Raw genomic sequence first — 13934 nt, forward strand, 5'->3', positions numbered from 1 at the left:
TCAGCCCTGAAAGCTAGAGGGGGTCAGACTCTTTTGAGATTTCGATGGGCTATTGCTGGACAGTAATGGCATTGCAATATAGTGCAGACAGCACTAGCAGGCAGGAAAAATGAAACAGCCGCAGTACTGCTGTTTCTTTGACACAGCCCACGTTTCTTCCCTGCTGACATTTGCCTTTCTTTGAACATTTTAGTTGATTGTCTCTTTCAGAGTCCCACCGGTGATGGCTGAGCCACAGCCACTGATCTCTGGTGTAGTAAATCTCTTTGGCTCTTATCTAGAAGGCAGCTCGGTAAAGCACAGCTATCTTACTGCTATGCTTTGCTCATGTTTGCAACGAAATTCTTTTTTAAACACAGAAGTGCTGTTGCCTGAGGGATGATGAGTTGTTTAGATTGCAGCAGATGATAGTGGCTGCACTGCAAGCACCGTCAAAAAGAAACTGGGATCAGAACATAACTGGCTACATCCGAAATAGTCTCCAGCTTTAGTTCTCTATCTCCAAGAGCTAATCTCCCAACAGTGTGTTCTGCATGTTATGGATTCACACCATGTTTGGCTTAATCATCCATGTCCAAAAGTGAGACCTTGTTGCAGTCATACATATATCAAGATGTAATTTTCTACTGTAAACATTGTATTAAGGTAGAGCTGTGGGGCTTAACGGCATCATGTAATTGTTTACTTAGCAAAGCGGTTAGGCTAAGCTTCTGTGATGGATGCACCCCAGGGGAAGTTGATGAAGATTATGATCTTTAGACAGATTTTGAAGAAATCTGAAATGCAGCATCAAACAAATCCAAGATTCAGTTTTTAGGATTATTATTATGCCACAATATCAGTTCATTTGGTTTAAGAGAGTCTGATAATTAGCTGATTAGTCAAATTGTGTAGTGCAGTGGTCCTCTAGAATGGAAACTGAGAACCACTGATGTAGCTATTTGTCTAATGTTACCTTTTTTTTTCTTCACGGTTTACTGGTGGAGTTTGTATTGAAATGCAATGAATGGTGCTGCTGACTGCATCACTTTAAGCTGCTAAACAGTCAGAGGTGCAGTTTCTCCATGGTGACCAGGGCCTTTTGAACTGCAGTACACAGCCACATTTGCAGATTCTCCCAAAGCAATTTCAGACCTTAATCACATTCTCCCATATGGCTGTTCAGAAATGCCTGGCCCAGCTTGATATTTATTAATGCTTGAAGTGATTAAAACTAGAAATGAATCCAGTGGCGTGGAGTCACAGGAGCCACATGGAGGTCCCTGTGTGTGTTGACTGTGTATATTGTGTTCTGTGTAGTCTGCTGTCCTTGATGGGGGAGCATAAATATACTCTCTCTGGAGACCTCAGAAAAAGATATGACATGGGACTGTTGGAGGAAAGAGAGAGAGAAAGAGAGAAAATAAAGCAGGAGTGGGATAAAAGCATCGCAGGAAGCTGCTTTCATCATTGTCCAACAAAAGGGACATAAGATAGCGCTTTGGCCCTGTACGTGCTCAGCTAATGGAAATAGCACATCGGCGAGTATTCATGGTCACAAAAGGGTGGCCTGGAAACCTGTAACATGGAGATGCACCGTCTAACACATCTTCAGGCTGTATCGCTCGTGTTTGCTCACATACTCCAGAATTATTGGCACCCCTCAAGAAACTGGACAAACGCAGTCATATAAAATAAACAATATATATAATTATTTAAATGTTCTTTGAAAATGTGTTGAGAAATTGCTTACAATGTATCTAAGAGACATCATTCCTACAAGAGTGTTTTTTCATTTAAAGAAAGTGTATTCTCTCAGAAATGCATGGGGAACTATTACTAGGGGGACGGCATACAATGAAAAAAACCTGGTTCCCATTGTCCAATACAGTAGTGGATAATTTACTCTTTGGGGTTGTTTTGCTGCTAGTGGTCCAGGGTCTATTGTGAAAACCATTGGCATATTGAGTTCCACTATATACCAAGGGATTTTAGCCTGAAAGCCATCTACCGCTTGGCCCTAGTGCACCTCTCAGCAAGATAATGACCCTAAACACACATCAAAATCCTCACAGAAATAGTTGGGAACAGAAAATCTGAGTTTTGTGATGGCCCTCTCAGTCTCCAGATATGAACCCAGCTGAAAAACTGGTATGAATTGAAGGCAAGTTTATTAATCTACTACATTTCATACACAAAGGCAATTCAGTGTGTCTTAACATAAATAAAAGCAAAAAAAATATGAAGAGGAAAAATGAAGAAGTGCCTAAGAATAAGAAACAAAGACAGATAGTACAGAGAACTTAAAAGCAAAATAAAAAAGATAAAACAAAAATTAAAGACAAACATCTTAAATGTTAATTAATATTAGCTTATACAAGGGTAAGTGCAGAAAGAATAGTGTGACAAATTTTAAAGCTCAGTCAAAGGCACAGAAGGAAGCCCACAAGCGATGGTCTAAGAATATTAAGAAACTGCAAATATTCTACATGGAGGTGTGGTCCAAGGTCCCTCAACAAGTGGTTGCTGTAGTGTAGTGGGTAACACCTCCGCCTTCTATGCTGCAGACTAGGGTTCAATCCCCCGCCTGGGTAAGCGCCCTATACTATACCAGTAAGAGTCTTTGGGCAAGATTCCTAACACTACCTTCGCCTACCTGTGTAAAACGATCAAGTTGTAAGTTTCTATGGAAAAGAGCATCAGCCAAATGCCGTAAATGAGCTTCAACATTGTTAAGCATTCAATAATGGCTTTGTGCTGTTATTCTCACAAGTGGAGGCTTCACCAAATAATAAAAATGGGGGTGCCAATATTTTAGAAAAGTATGTTTTCAAAAAAACAAAAACAAAAAAATGTTTCTAAAGAAAACCTAATTTACTCCAAAATACACACTAAATAAATTAATAAATAAATACATAAGCAGTTTACTTGCCCAAAATATCACTCACTGCATATGTCATTTATTTACTATATTAAATTTAGCTCATTTTCATGGAGGATGGCAATAATTTTAGAGTATATGTGCAGTTCTTTTCAAACCAAAGTCATGAGCCTAGGTAGTAAAGTGCCTGAACGAGGCATGTTGAATATGCCCTACCCAGTAACACTGTTTATATCTGTATTTTTCACTGTTTCTCTGTAGTAATGAGTTGATCTAGGAGTGTTAACTTGTTTTTCAACAACATGAAGCTATGTGTATGTGAATTAGTATTGCATCATGAAGATTACAGAACTGTTCCGGAAGTTCCATTTCAGACTCATTGGTTATCGGTTTTAGCTGCGAGGGCCTCCCATTATTGAAAGCACTGACTGTGGCAGAGTGGGGGGTCAGGCAAAATTTTCCATTAGCGAGTTATGACCGGGTTGGTTGGGCAAACGGGGCATAAAAGCTCAAAGAGCCTGAACCAAATGCCTTCCTGAGCTGGCGCTATTGAGTCCTTGAGCTACAGAATTTTCTACTTTTTCCCATGTTTATATGCACTTACATATACTGCAAAAGCCCCCTCCAACCAAGTCTCCAGAGCCATGGCTTAAGCATTCTTCTTGTCTTTCACATCTCAGAAAGAGAATGACGGGCGTAGTGAAAGAAATTTTAAGAGTCCCCTTTCAATGTCAGAAAAGTTGTTATTCTTACAAAAGTGGATGTTTGTTGAGACAAGGGGATTTCTTGGTTTAGGCCTTGAAAAAAGTAACCGTCCTTATTACTGCTGTGCTGAGTGTGAGTATGTGTGTGTCAGGGTTTCTCGCACACTCAATCTGTACTCTGTGATGTATGGATTTTTTCAGGACTCTCACTGCACTCAGTGTCCCAACCATTGAGCCAGAGTAGCCATTGTCATGTCCTGGTCCAGGCCTGTACCCGATAATGAGCTGCTTGATTACAGCCTGCAGGCTTGAGGCTCAATTAGAGGCTTGCAGACAAAGTGAAACTGATTGATCGTGGAATAGTGCATAGTGACATTGCCAGTCAGGAGTAATGCCACCGTGGAGAAGAATACATTGTTGAATAGGTTCCCATCCTTGAATGGCATCATAAAAAGTGTGTTCAGTACACTTTTAGCATTTTTATCCAATGAGCCCCTCACATCTGCCGTCTCACAGCTGAATCACAACTCTCGATTCTTTGATGTAGCTGATCGCTGTCTCCTTCACGCTCGTCTGGGCCGATTAGCTCGCTCAGCTGATAAGTGGACGAAGAAGACATTGCTGTGCCCAAACAAGCCAACAATCCCCCTCCAACCCCCACCCTGCTGGTCGGTTGCTTTGTGACCTTGCTGGGGGCCATGGTGTAGTTTACTTATAGGACCAGGAACCCTCTCTCATCTCTCATTGTGCCTATTCTCTTCCATCTTTGGTCCTAACTGAACCTCTGGAACTTTCCCTGAATCTGGTAAGACTGGTAGATAAGATGGTAACGTTTTTGTTTATCTTGTGATTATGATTGTTAATCATAGAGGTGTCGGTTAATGTTCTTTGTAGTCATCTTCGTGAGCATCACATGCAGTTGCAGTACTTTTTCTATGTGAATGTTTGGATCCATGCCTCTTTGAATCAGCATTGCTGCTTTGTAGTTAAACTTCTGCTAAAGTTCTACCTCCACCCTAGGAAGAGCACTGTGAGATATTCCTGTCTAGTCATCTCTGGTTAAGATCTGTTGCTTGTTACAAGCCTATAGTAAGTTCTCTGGAGTTCATGCTTGTATAGGAAACCGATTGCCCCTGATCTTGATTTAATTTTAATGCACAGAAAGGCCCTTTTTGGGTTTTAGGATTTGCTGCTAGCATTAATGACGATGTCTGTGCTGCAACTCTTAACTTCCTCAAGTGAATTTCCAAATTATTTCCTTACCTACTGAACATTATTGTAATGGCTTCATCAGGCAATCACCTCTCTGGAAGTTCCTCCAGCCCATTTCAGTAAAGGCAGTGGCTAAGCCATAGCCGCTGTTGATTAATTCCCATTTTGCTGTCCTACTGAAGTGGATTAGCCTGTGGGGTATATAATCCCACTCGTGTCTGTGGCACTGCCCGCAATCCCACATGCTGCCAGATTAAATGGGGGCCGGTGATTGTGCTGTGCCAATCAGACATCATGGTAGCCATCAGAAGCCAGCCGTCAAACCCTTAAAGCCCTGGTTTGCACAAACCAAAATGTCTTTTGCCTGGAAAATGAGGACACCTTGGGGAGGGGTGTTGAAGGGCTAGGCACATGGGACCATATGATGGTTGATGTCTAAATGTCACAACAGACAAACATTTTGCTTGTAATGACCGAAGTAGCAGATGGATGGGGATATGACAGGTTTTAGAAGTGAGGATATTGAGATGGACAAGACTGTCGACTAGGGGAAAGATCCAGGCGACCGTAGTGTTGGGTGCCCGCCACCCCTCCCGTCCACCCTGAAAATACCCCTGAGGCTGCTCACTGAGCGCACTGAGACCACCTCACTTCCTCTTCTGCAAAAATGAACCTCATCCCAAAACAATGACAAAAGCATCCGTGAATGAGCGTCCCGCTGCAACAGAATTTGGATTTAGGGATTTTCATTGCGCCGCTTTTGCCCCAAAGGTCACGTGTCCAATGCCTCGCCCACATGACCTCATATAGGGGCCAATCAAACAGCAGCGTTCTGCTGAGGCTGAGAGAGAGGACGACGGAAAAATCTTTTCCTCCTGCGTTTTTTTTTTTTTTTTTAAATAATTTCAGTCCCTTCCAAACGTCAAAAGTGGTGGCCATCTGTTAGGAGCTGCACGAAGGTAAAGGCCTTTCTTTTAAAATTTACTTTTGCTGGTTTGTTTTAATGGTTTGACGGCTAAATATTCGAATGTGCAGTAGCTATGTCTCCTTTGGCAGGTTTAAAAGCTATAACGAACCTAATGGCGTTTTAGTAATAGTCATCCAGTGAAGAGGTAAGCAGTTGCGATCATCCCATTGCTTGTAATATTGTCTTAGCATTCTAGTTTGCTTTCCTGCACAGTTTGGATTAGGTTATGCAGCATATATTTGATAAAGCTGTACTTCTTGACCAAGGACTTAATTATACATTGAATTGTACTCTGTTTAGAGAGGGAACTGCTTTGCTCAAACTTGAGTAAAGCCATGTGGGCCAGTGAATGAGGAGTGATGTCATTGTGACAGGACGGTTCTGCTGTAGTGTTTCGTAGTTTCTGATCGGTGTTGTACTTTGTTGTATTATTTTGGCTTCTGATGGTGGCAAATGCAGCCATTTCCACAGCCTTTAATAGGACCCTGTGTGATTCTAAGAAAATCAGAGTGGCGTAGTGCGATGTGACTGGACTTTCAGTCTTGGTAGAGGTTCTGACCTTGATAATGGTTTGGAACATTAAGAAGAGCACACTCCCCTTCTAAATGCTGCAGCAGAGCTACATGGTCCTCCTCGCCATCATTACTTCAATTACCATCATGTTTTCATTATCTGTCACAGAGAATCAGACAGGATGTTTTTTCGACTAAACAATTGGTACAGTCTACTGCGTAGTAGCATTTGGTGTTATATATGTCATTTATAAATGATTTCATGTTCAAAAATTATTTTACATTTTTGAATAACTATATACAGGTTTTGAAACCCAGCAATATTAAAAGGATGTCGGCGCATGTAACAATGCCCCAGGCCAATATTTTGCATCCACCACATACAAACAAAAGAGGTGCTGCTCTAATTTCTGATGCGATTGAGGCTGTTAGCGTATGAAGAGATTTAGGTCTGGATTTGGAGCTGTAGACAGATGTAGATGCGTTTATGATACAAACATGCCTTTGTAGCACCACAGTCTCCAGCATGGTTGCTAGCGCGGACGAAGCTGACGATGAATGGCTACGCTTCCTTGTTCTTATTCAATTAGAAGACTGCAGAGGATGTTGTCCTGATATTGTTTCTGGCAAAGCAGTCATATTGAATTTATAGAGGCTGCGGTGTATGAGGGATATCCGCATTGTCATCATGACCAGCATGGCGATGGCTCTGTTTTTTAGACGCTGTTTTTACTGTGATGCTGGCTGATGACCAGAGGCGTCTCCATTGAGTTCAGCCTTTCGCCGTCACTGCTCATGGTGGTCAGCGGGTCAGGGGAGTGGTCAGGGTCTGTACAGTCTCCAGATTTGGGCCAGTCCTGGCACGTTCAGTGCAGGGTGGCTGGGCCTGTGATTATAATTTAGGGTGAGATCCAGGCAAGGGCGACTTATCAGGGCTGACAGTCTTCTAGGCGGCTGATGGGGGCAGTGTGTTGGGGGAGCAGGAGTGCCCCTGCAGACACACGCGCTGCAGCAAAACTATATCCACAAGCCCCCTCCTCCCTCAGTGCATAATGCCTAGCCACCCAGGCCTTGACCATGGCGTATGCCGCATGCCTACAGGACATCTCTTTCACTCACACAAAGATGCAGCACATTACATATAGAGGCTTAACACATTGCTTTGTTTTAAAGCTTCTTAAAAGAGTTAGTTTTGACCTGCAATCTTAAGTGTTCAAGAAAAGTGATTTTTTTCCTGATTCATCAACCAGTGGTAAAACATACTGAGTTCAGTTTTCAGTGAAGAGAAAATAAACTTACCATGAATTATTTTAGAGCTATTTTTAGTTGTCTTTAGATAGGTACTGTTCTGATTTCAGTGACACCTGAATGAAGAGTGCTTGGAGAAATAATAAGATGCCAGTGGGCATCTGTCAGCCATTTAGACAGTGCAGGATATTTCCATAGCCATAAAAAAACAAAGCCAGGGACTCCTTTCTACATTTTAATTGTGCTCATCAGACTACTACAGTGGTCTGTTCCATCATCACATGTGAATTCAGCTGAAACAGCTTGCAGCTCTTTCTTTTAAATCACACAGTATCAGGGGACAACCATCATCTAAATGCTTACAGATAAGTTTTCTGTACTTGTCCTGTACCTTAAAAAGCACCTTTTGGATAAATTGCATTACCAAACCAGAATCACCTCCCAAACCAGGGATGCAAATTTTGGCAAGTTCTTTTGACTGTTAAATGATAAGCCTGAAATGTTGGAAGCAACCCATCACTGGACAAACTGATCAGGGGGGGGCGGCTCGGTCCTGGGAACTCCTCTAGACCCAGTGCAGGCGGTGGGAGAAAGGAGGATGCTAAACAAGCTAGCATCCATGCTGGAGAACGACTCCCATCCCATGCATGAGACTCTGGCAGTACTGGGCAGTTCCTTCAGTGACCGGCTCCTTCACCCCAAGTGTGTGAAGGAGCGCTATCGCAGGTCCTTCCTTCCTGCTGCTGTGAGACTGTTCAACCAGCACTGCTCCCAGTAGACCACACACACACACACACACACACACACACACACACAATATACACTTATATTCAGAATGTAAATATTTTTCATTGTGCAGTATGTTCATAAGTGCAATACAGATCTTAAGCAACTTTTTTTTATTATTATTCTTATTTTGTTGTAAATAGTCTAGAGATTTAACTTTAATCTTTATTATTTATAATGTTTATACTGTTTTCCCATTTCTATTACTGAGTGCCTTACTTCTATTACTCTGCTGCTGTAATACTGTGAATTTCCTCGCTGTGGGACTAATAAAGGATTATCTTATCTTAAAATATCAATAATAAAACATGTAGTTCTGGTTCTGAAATTTGATTGGCTAAGCCACAGATGAAGTCTATGTAAAATATTTGAACTCAGTACTGTATTAATCCTCTGTAAATGTTCCAGGTTTGGAGGGTGGAATGTAGTACGGATGGTGGGTCATCATACATTGGGTTGCATTTAACACACCATGTTTTGAATTGGAAAAGAATATGATACAAAAAGTGTTAAAATGGGTAACACGAGTTAGTGTATTGTTATTTAACACATCACTTTTTGAAGTATATTAAAACAGGAGTATAAATGATGGGCAACTGTGGGGCTTTATATTCTGATGGGTTCTATGTTCTAAAGTTGTGAAGTTATATATATACTCCTTATTACTAACCCTCATTAAAAATGTTTTTAACTGAAGGCATAACAGTTATTTGTTAACAGTTAATCAGTTAACCATTTATATCCCACCCCAAATGCTGGAGAGGGAGATTTGAATTTTAAAGGCAATCAACAACAATGAATTTCAATACAATGTGGTATAAAAATATTGGTGCTATGATTTTTTTATTCCCATGTTAATTAAAACGGGTTTTTGAATTGTTAGCAAATCTGTGACATGAATGTTTTTTTTATTAAGGTGACAAAATGTAAAAGGCTTAAAAATAAAAATAAACTAAAGTCATACAGAAATTACATTGTATACAGGTATTGTAAATATATTATGAGGCTGTTTGTTTACTCTCAGCCTAAATAAAATGTATAATGTATAATGAAATTTTATATTAATTCTTTCTCACTTGCTGCCTATTGAAATAAATGCAATTCTAGACTTTCTAAACTTTCAAATCATGTTGTAGTTGTGTACATAAGACAGTCAGTGCCCATTATTTATTTAATTTCCAAACTAATCAGATACAGTTTTTTCCAGGAGATAGTTTCAGGAGATTAGATATAATATAAATTGTGTAAGAAAAAAGGGGAACATCAGAGGAAAATAAGAAGATTCCAAAACTAGAGTTCAAAGAATTTGTAAAAGAAATGCAGAAAATGGGAATCCTAACAACCGTATACCAAAACTGTCACTGTCATAAACGGTACTAAAAGCTTTCATATTTGAGAGACAGGAAAAAAATCAAGCTCCACTCTTGCATCACAAAGTCCAGACCTCAACATCATATAATTTATACTTTGATGGTGAGAAGCAGAAAATGCAACAGACTGACCTTTGGAGGTGTGGAAAAATATCCCTGCAGATTTTTCTTTGAAAAACTAGCTAATGAACTGGCAAACAGCATCCTCAATAACATGACATGGATGGAAGCTTTAAGAGAGGGAAAGTGGTGGATTAAATACTTGAAACAAATGATATTTAGTTGTTGAGGCTTCTGTGTAATCTGTTAATGAAAAACTTATTAAACAAATGAAAGGTGTTTTTGTCATTTATTGGCCTCAAAACCAACATAAAAAAATCAGAAGTTCAGACTTCTGACAAAATGTTAATGAAATGTCATTGTAATGAATTGCTTAGACTATTATGTGATTAAATATTGTTACTGTCATAACTTTTGGGGGACAGTTTCACGTGTGACTAGTACAGTAAGCAAAAGTAAAATGTCTTAACTTTTTAAAGTTTAAAATGATTGAGACTTTATTGCCATGTTAAAGGTGAAGTTTCATAATGGGAGAAGGAAACAAATGAAAGGTACCTCTGAGGGGCAGCTTTGAAAGGATGATTCTGTTAATCAGCTCTGATGCATGTGCTGATGCATTTTGTTGCGAACTTCTTTACCAGAGTAGCGTTTAAGAAGTCATGTTGGATAGCATGATTGAACCAACATCATGGTTGAGCAGTACTCTGCTTAAGAGGATAAAAGAATAGATTGTTTGGCTAATACTTTGGTTAAATGCACTGCATCTGTAAGCTTCTTATTTATTGTTGCCCCACAAAGCATGTCATCTCTTTCCCATTGGCACATGTTGCTTTGGTGACATTTATTTATTTATTCATTTTTTTCATTAATATTTGTATCTGTTCCCTGTTCTCAGTCTCTGTTTCTCTCTAAAGAGTTACTGTGGTATTCTGTGTTCTGTGGCAGCATGTTATTGAGGATGCTGATTGCTAGTTCATATTAGAATGTAATGTCCAGAGGTCTGTGTCTCGGAGGATTAAGAGAAGCCAGACAACAGCAGATCTACCAGGATTACATTTCACATTTTTCCTTGCTATCATTCTTGCAGTGTTGTTCTTCTTGCAGTAAAATTGGAAATGGTCTGGTAGGAGCCTAACTTGTGTTCACAATTATTAAATCTACTCACTTTCACCCAGTTGTCAGCCAATGGCCAGTTTTGGAAGGCATTTGTCTCGCCTCAGAAATTTTCTTTTGTGACGTTTTTGGTGAACCTACCTGTTTCAGTAAACCCACCTGTTTACAGTAAGTTTATAATCAATATTTAGTCTGTAGATAAATGACTTTAAATGAGCTGACCGGGTTTAGCCAGTGCAATCGTTGCAGAAATCTCTCTGTCTGGAATGACAGATGATGGAGTACCCTAATCCAGGCCTTTGTTCTGAAGATTTATACTAATTCCTCTCTACAGTAAGAGCAGTGACCCCACTTAGTCACTTTAAAGGAGAATATCTTTTCTCAAGAGACAGTAACCCCAGAACCCTCTAAACATCTGTAAAAAAAGGACTGGATTTGAATGTGATGGACACTTTTAATGGGAACCTCTGCCCCGTGAATTTGCTCACAGACTGGGCTGCTACAAAAGAGATGAAATTTCTTCACACGCACAGCACCAGAGCACCATAATTAGATTGACAGGAACATGGCGCTAGAGCAAAGCATTTCTGTACGCTAGGTTTGAATCATGGAGTTTGAGAAATTTGTATTTGGCTAGCCTGCAAAAGTCCTTTAAATGTGATGACTTCTCAGTCCCATAGTTGTGTGTTAAATGTTTAAATGTTTGAAGCAGTAGTGACTACTATCACAACAACATATATATATATATATATATATATATATATATATGTATGTATGTGTATATATATATATATATAAATATATATATATATATATATATATATATATATAATACAGAGGTCATTTACATCAGTTCTAAAGGCATAAGTAATAAAAACAGCATGTTTAATTCTGTGGTGTAAAGAAAGGATGGAAATGGTCAGGCAAAAATGATTCAAGACACAAACGTTATAAGCAGACCTCAGGAAAAAAAATACATGGAAAAATGTAGGATAAGGCAGAGGTTAATTGGGAAGGAATTTGTACTTACTCCACATCCTGTCACAGGTGCACTATTTTAATCACAGTAAAACTTGTCACTTTTCATATCATCGTGATCTCCAACTGCTTTATGAAGCATCACATTTTATGTTCATATCATGCAGTTCTACTGTCTTCTAAATACCACATTATCAATTCCTTACTGTGCTTCTTGATATTTTTAGCCTTGACCTACTTACTGCTAGATGAAGTGATTTAATTATGTCATTTCATGATTAACTGGTTTTAGGAATGGCCACTTATGAGCACTTATGTATGATCAATTGTACATATAATGGGGTTGATATAAGAATTAAGTGGTGCATTTGCAGAGGCTGGGGCTGCTTTCTGCATGTACAGTAGTTAACCAAATTCATGTCCTGGAGGTGACAGACAGACTCTCAGCTGGGAAGGTCAGCCAGTGAGAGACACACACACACATAACACACAGACGTACCAGCCACGAGGGCTGACAGAGAGATTCATACGTAGCTTCCTGTCTGTCTCTCTGATCACCATGCAGAAGCCTCAGCCCTTTCACTGAACTCTTCACATTTCGTCACACTGTGTAGTCATTGCTCTGATTCCTGTTGTAACGTTGCGCTGTTCACCATCAGTCTGTTTACTACAACTGCTTTTTTCCTGAGTCCTGAATCATGCATCATTCTGTCAGACTCGGAAAATTATTAGTGCATCTGAACATTTTTGGCAAAGTGCATGAGTGACAAAGCTAGCTCCTCACAGCATTAGTCAAGTGGAGCAGTCTTGGCTGAATGTATAAATTCGTCTGATAGATGAGACATCTGCACTCTATTGTATGCATTGCGTGCGTGAAGGCATTTCTGCCCAGTGACTCAGACGCCACTACTGTGAAGCATATTCTCGCACAGAACACATCAGTATCCGTATCCCCACAAAAGCTCCCCTCCTTTTTTCAACCTTTATTATATGAACAGTTTATCATTAATAAGTGTTTGTGAGTGATCATTCATCGAATGATTTAATCATGAAATTAATCATTCTATTTATTATGCAAGCTTTCGTCTACTGTCTCAGAACCTATCCATGATGTGAAACTAATAGGTGTCAAAGTTAACACGTACGTAGCATGTTAAGGTCATATATAATTAACACCACTTTCTTAACAAGATTAATGCATTTTCCTTGTTTGACCCTTCAAACCGTGTGGTGTTCCCTGATGTCCAACTGCAACAGACAGCAAGCTAACAAAAGAAACAGCAATGTGCAGTATGAGCAAGAGACAACAACCGAGGCGCAGTTGGAACATTTACCCACTGTTGCTGTCACTGAACACTGTTGACGAAAAATAGAAACTGCATTCACTCGATTTTTACTATGTTCCCAAGAGTTTCATCTTCAATTCAAGTGAGCCTACATTCTTAAATTGAAGACCCATTTTTGGTTCCCTAAAGCAACTTCCAATTAATGTTTTCATTCTGTTTTCAGAAATATTGTGTGAACATGAAGAACCTGTTTAAAACAAAACAAAATGCACTGCTTATTAAATGGAAAATGCAGTACACAGTAATGCAATGAATCGTGATTAATTATTTTAAATCACTTTATTTTGACAGCCCCCTGGTATGACGTTAACCACTTTCAAACATATTTTCCGTTTACTCCACAAGATCTTCTAATAACCTCCACGCAGCTTTTTTTAAGACACCACATCTCTACTGTTTTGACTGGCTACAACCTCATCTATGAAACTTGTCATCTTAAAAAAAAAGCTGGTTAAAAACTCCTCTCCTTTCACACTAATGTATGTTTGATAGTCTAGTCGATTGAATTTATGAAAAGTATTGCTTTTGTTAACCTGAGTGAGATTTCTACTTTGTATTTTTTCCATTTAATGTATTTATAGAAGTAGAATAAAGCTATGTAAATTGTTTGCGACAGCATGAAGTGCGTTTTTAGGTTAAACTGGCTAACCTAACTTTTTTTTGTAAACAGCTTATTTAGACAGTTCAAACTGAGTTATTATAGTTCAATAATAGAAGCCATTTAAGGGGTTAAAATAGTAATAAATTCAGCCAGTTTCTCGCTGTAAATAAATATATT

General features: G+C 39.4%; 1 protein-coding gene across 14 annotated transcripts in view; it reads left to right on the forward strand.

Annotated features, from left to right (window-relative positions):
* The window catches only part of pcbp3 (poly(rC) binding protein 3), an 81369-nt gene that overhangs the window by 39981 nt on the left and 27454 nt on the right, over positions 1-13934 (forward strand). Inside the window, exon 1 of one of the 14 annotated variants that reach the window (XM_017691553.2) lies at positions 4293-4369. The exons of the other annotated variants lie outside the window; for them this stretch is intronic. The gene's annotated coding sequence lies outside the window, so the exon portion shown is untranslated. Of the gene's footprint in view, positions 1-4292; positions 4370-13934 lie in introns of those variants that run through there. 14 annotated transcript variants of the gene reach the window in all.

This window comes from Pygocentrus nattereri, chromosome 6 (assembly GCF_015220715.1).
Source record: "Pygocentrus nattereri isolate fPygNat1 chromosome 6, fPygNat1.pri, whole genome shotgun sequence".
Taxonomy (NCBI): Eukaryota; Metazoa; Chordata; class Actinopteri; order Characiformes; family Serrasalmidae; genus Pygocentrus; species Pygocentrus nattereri.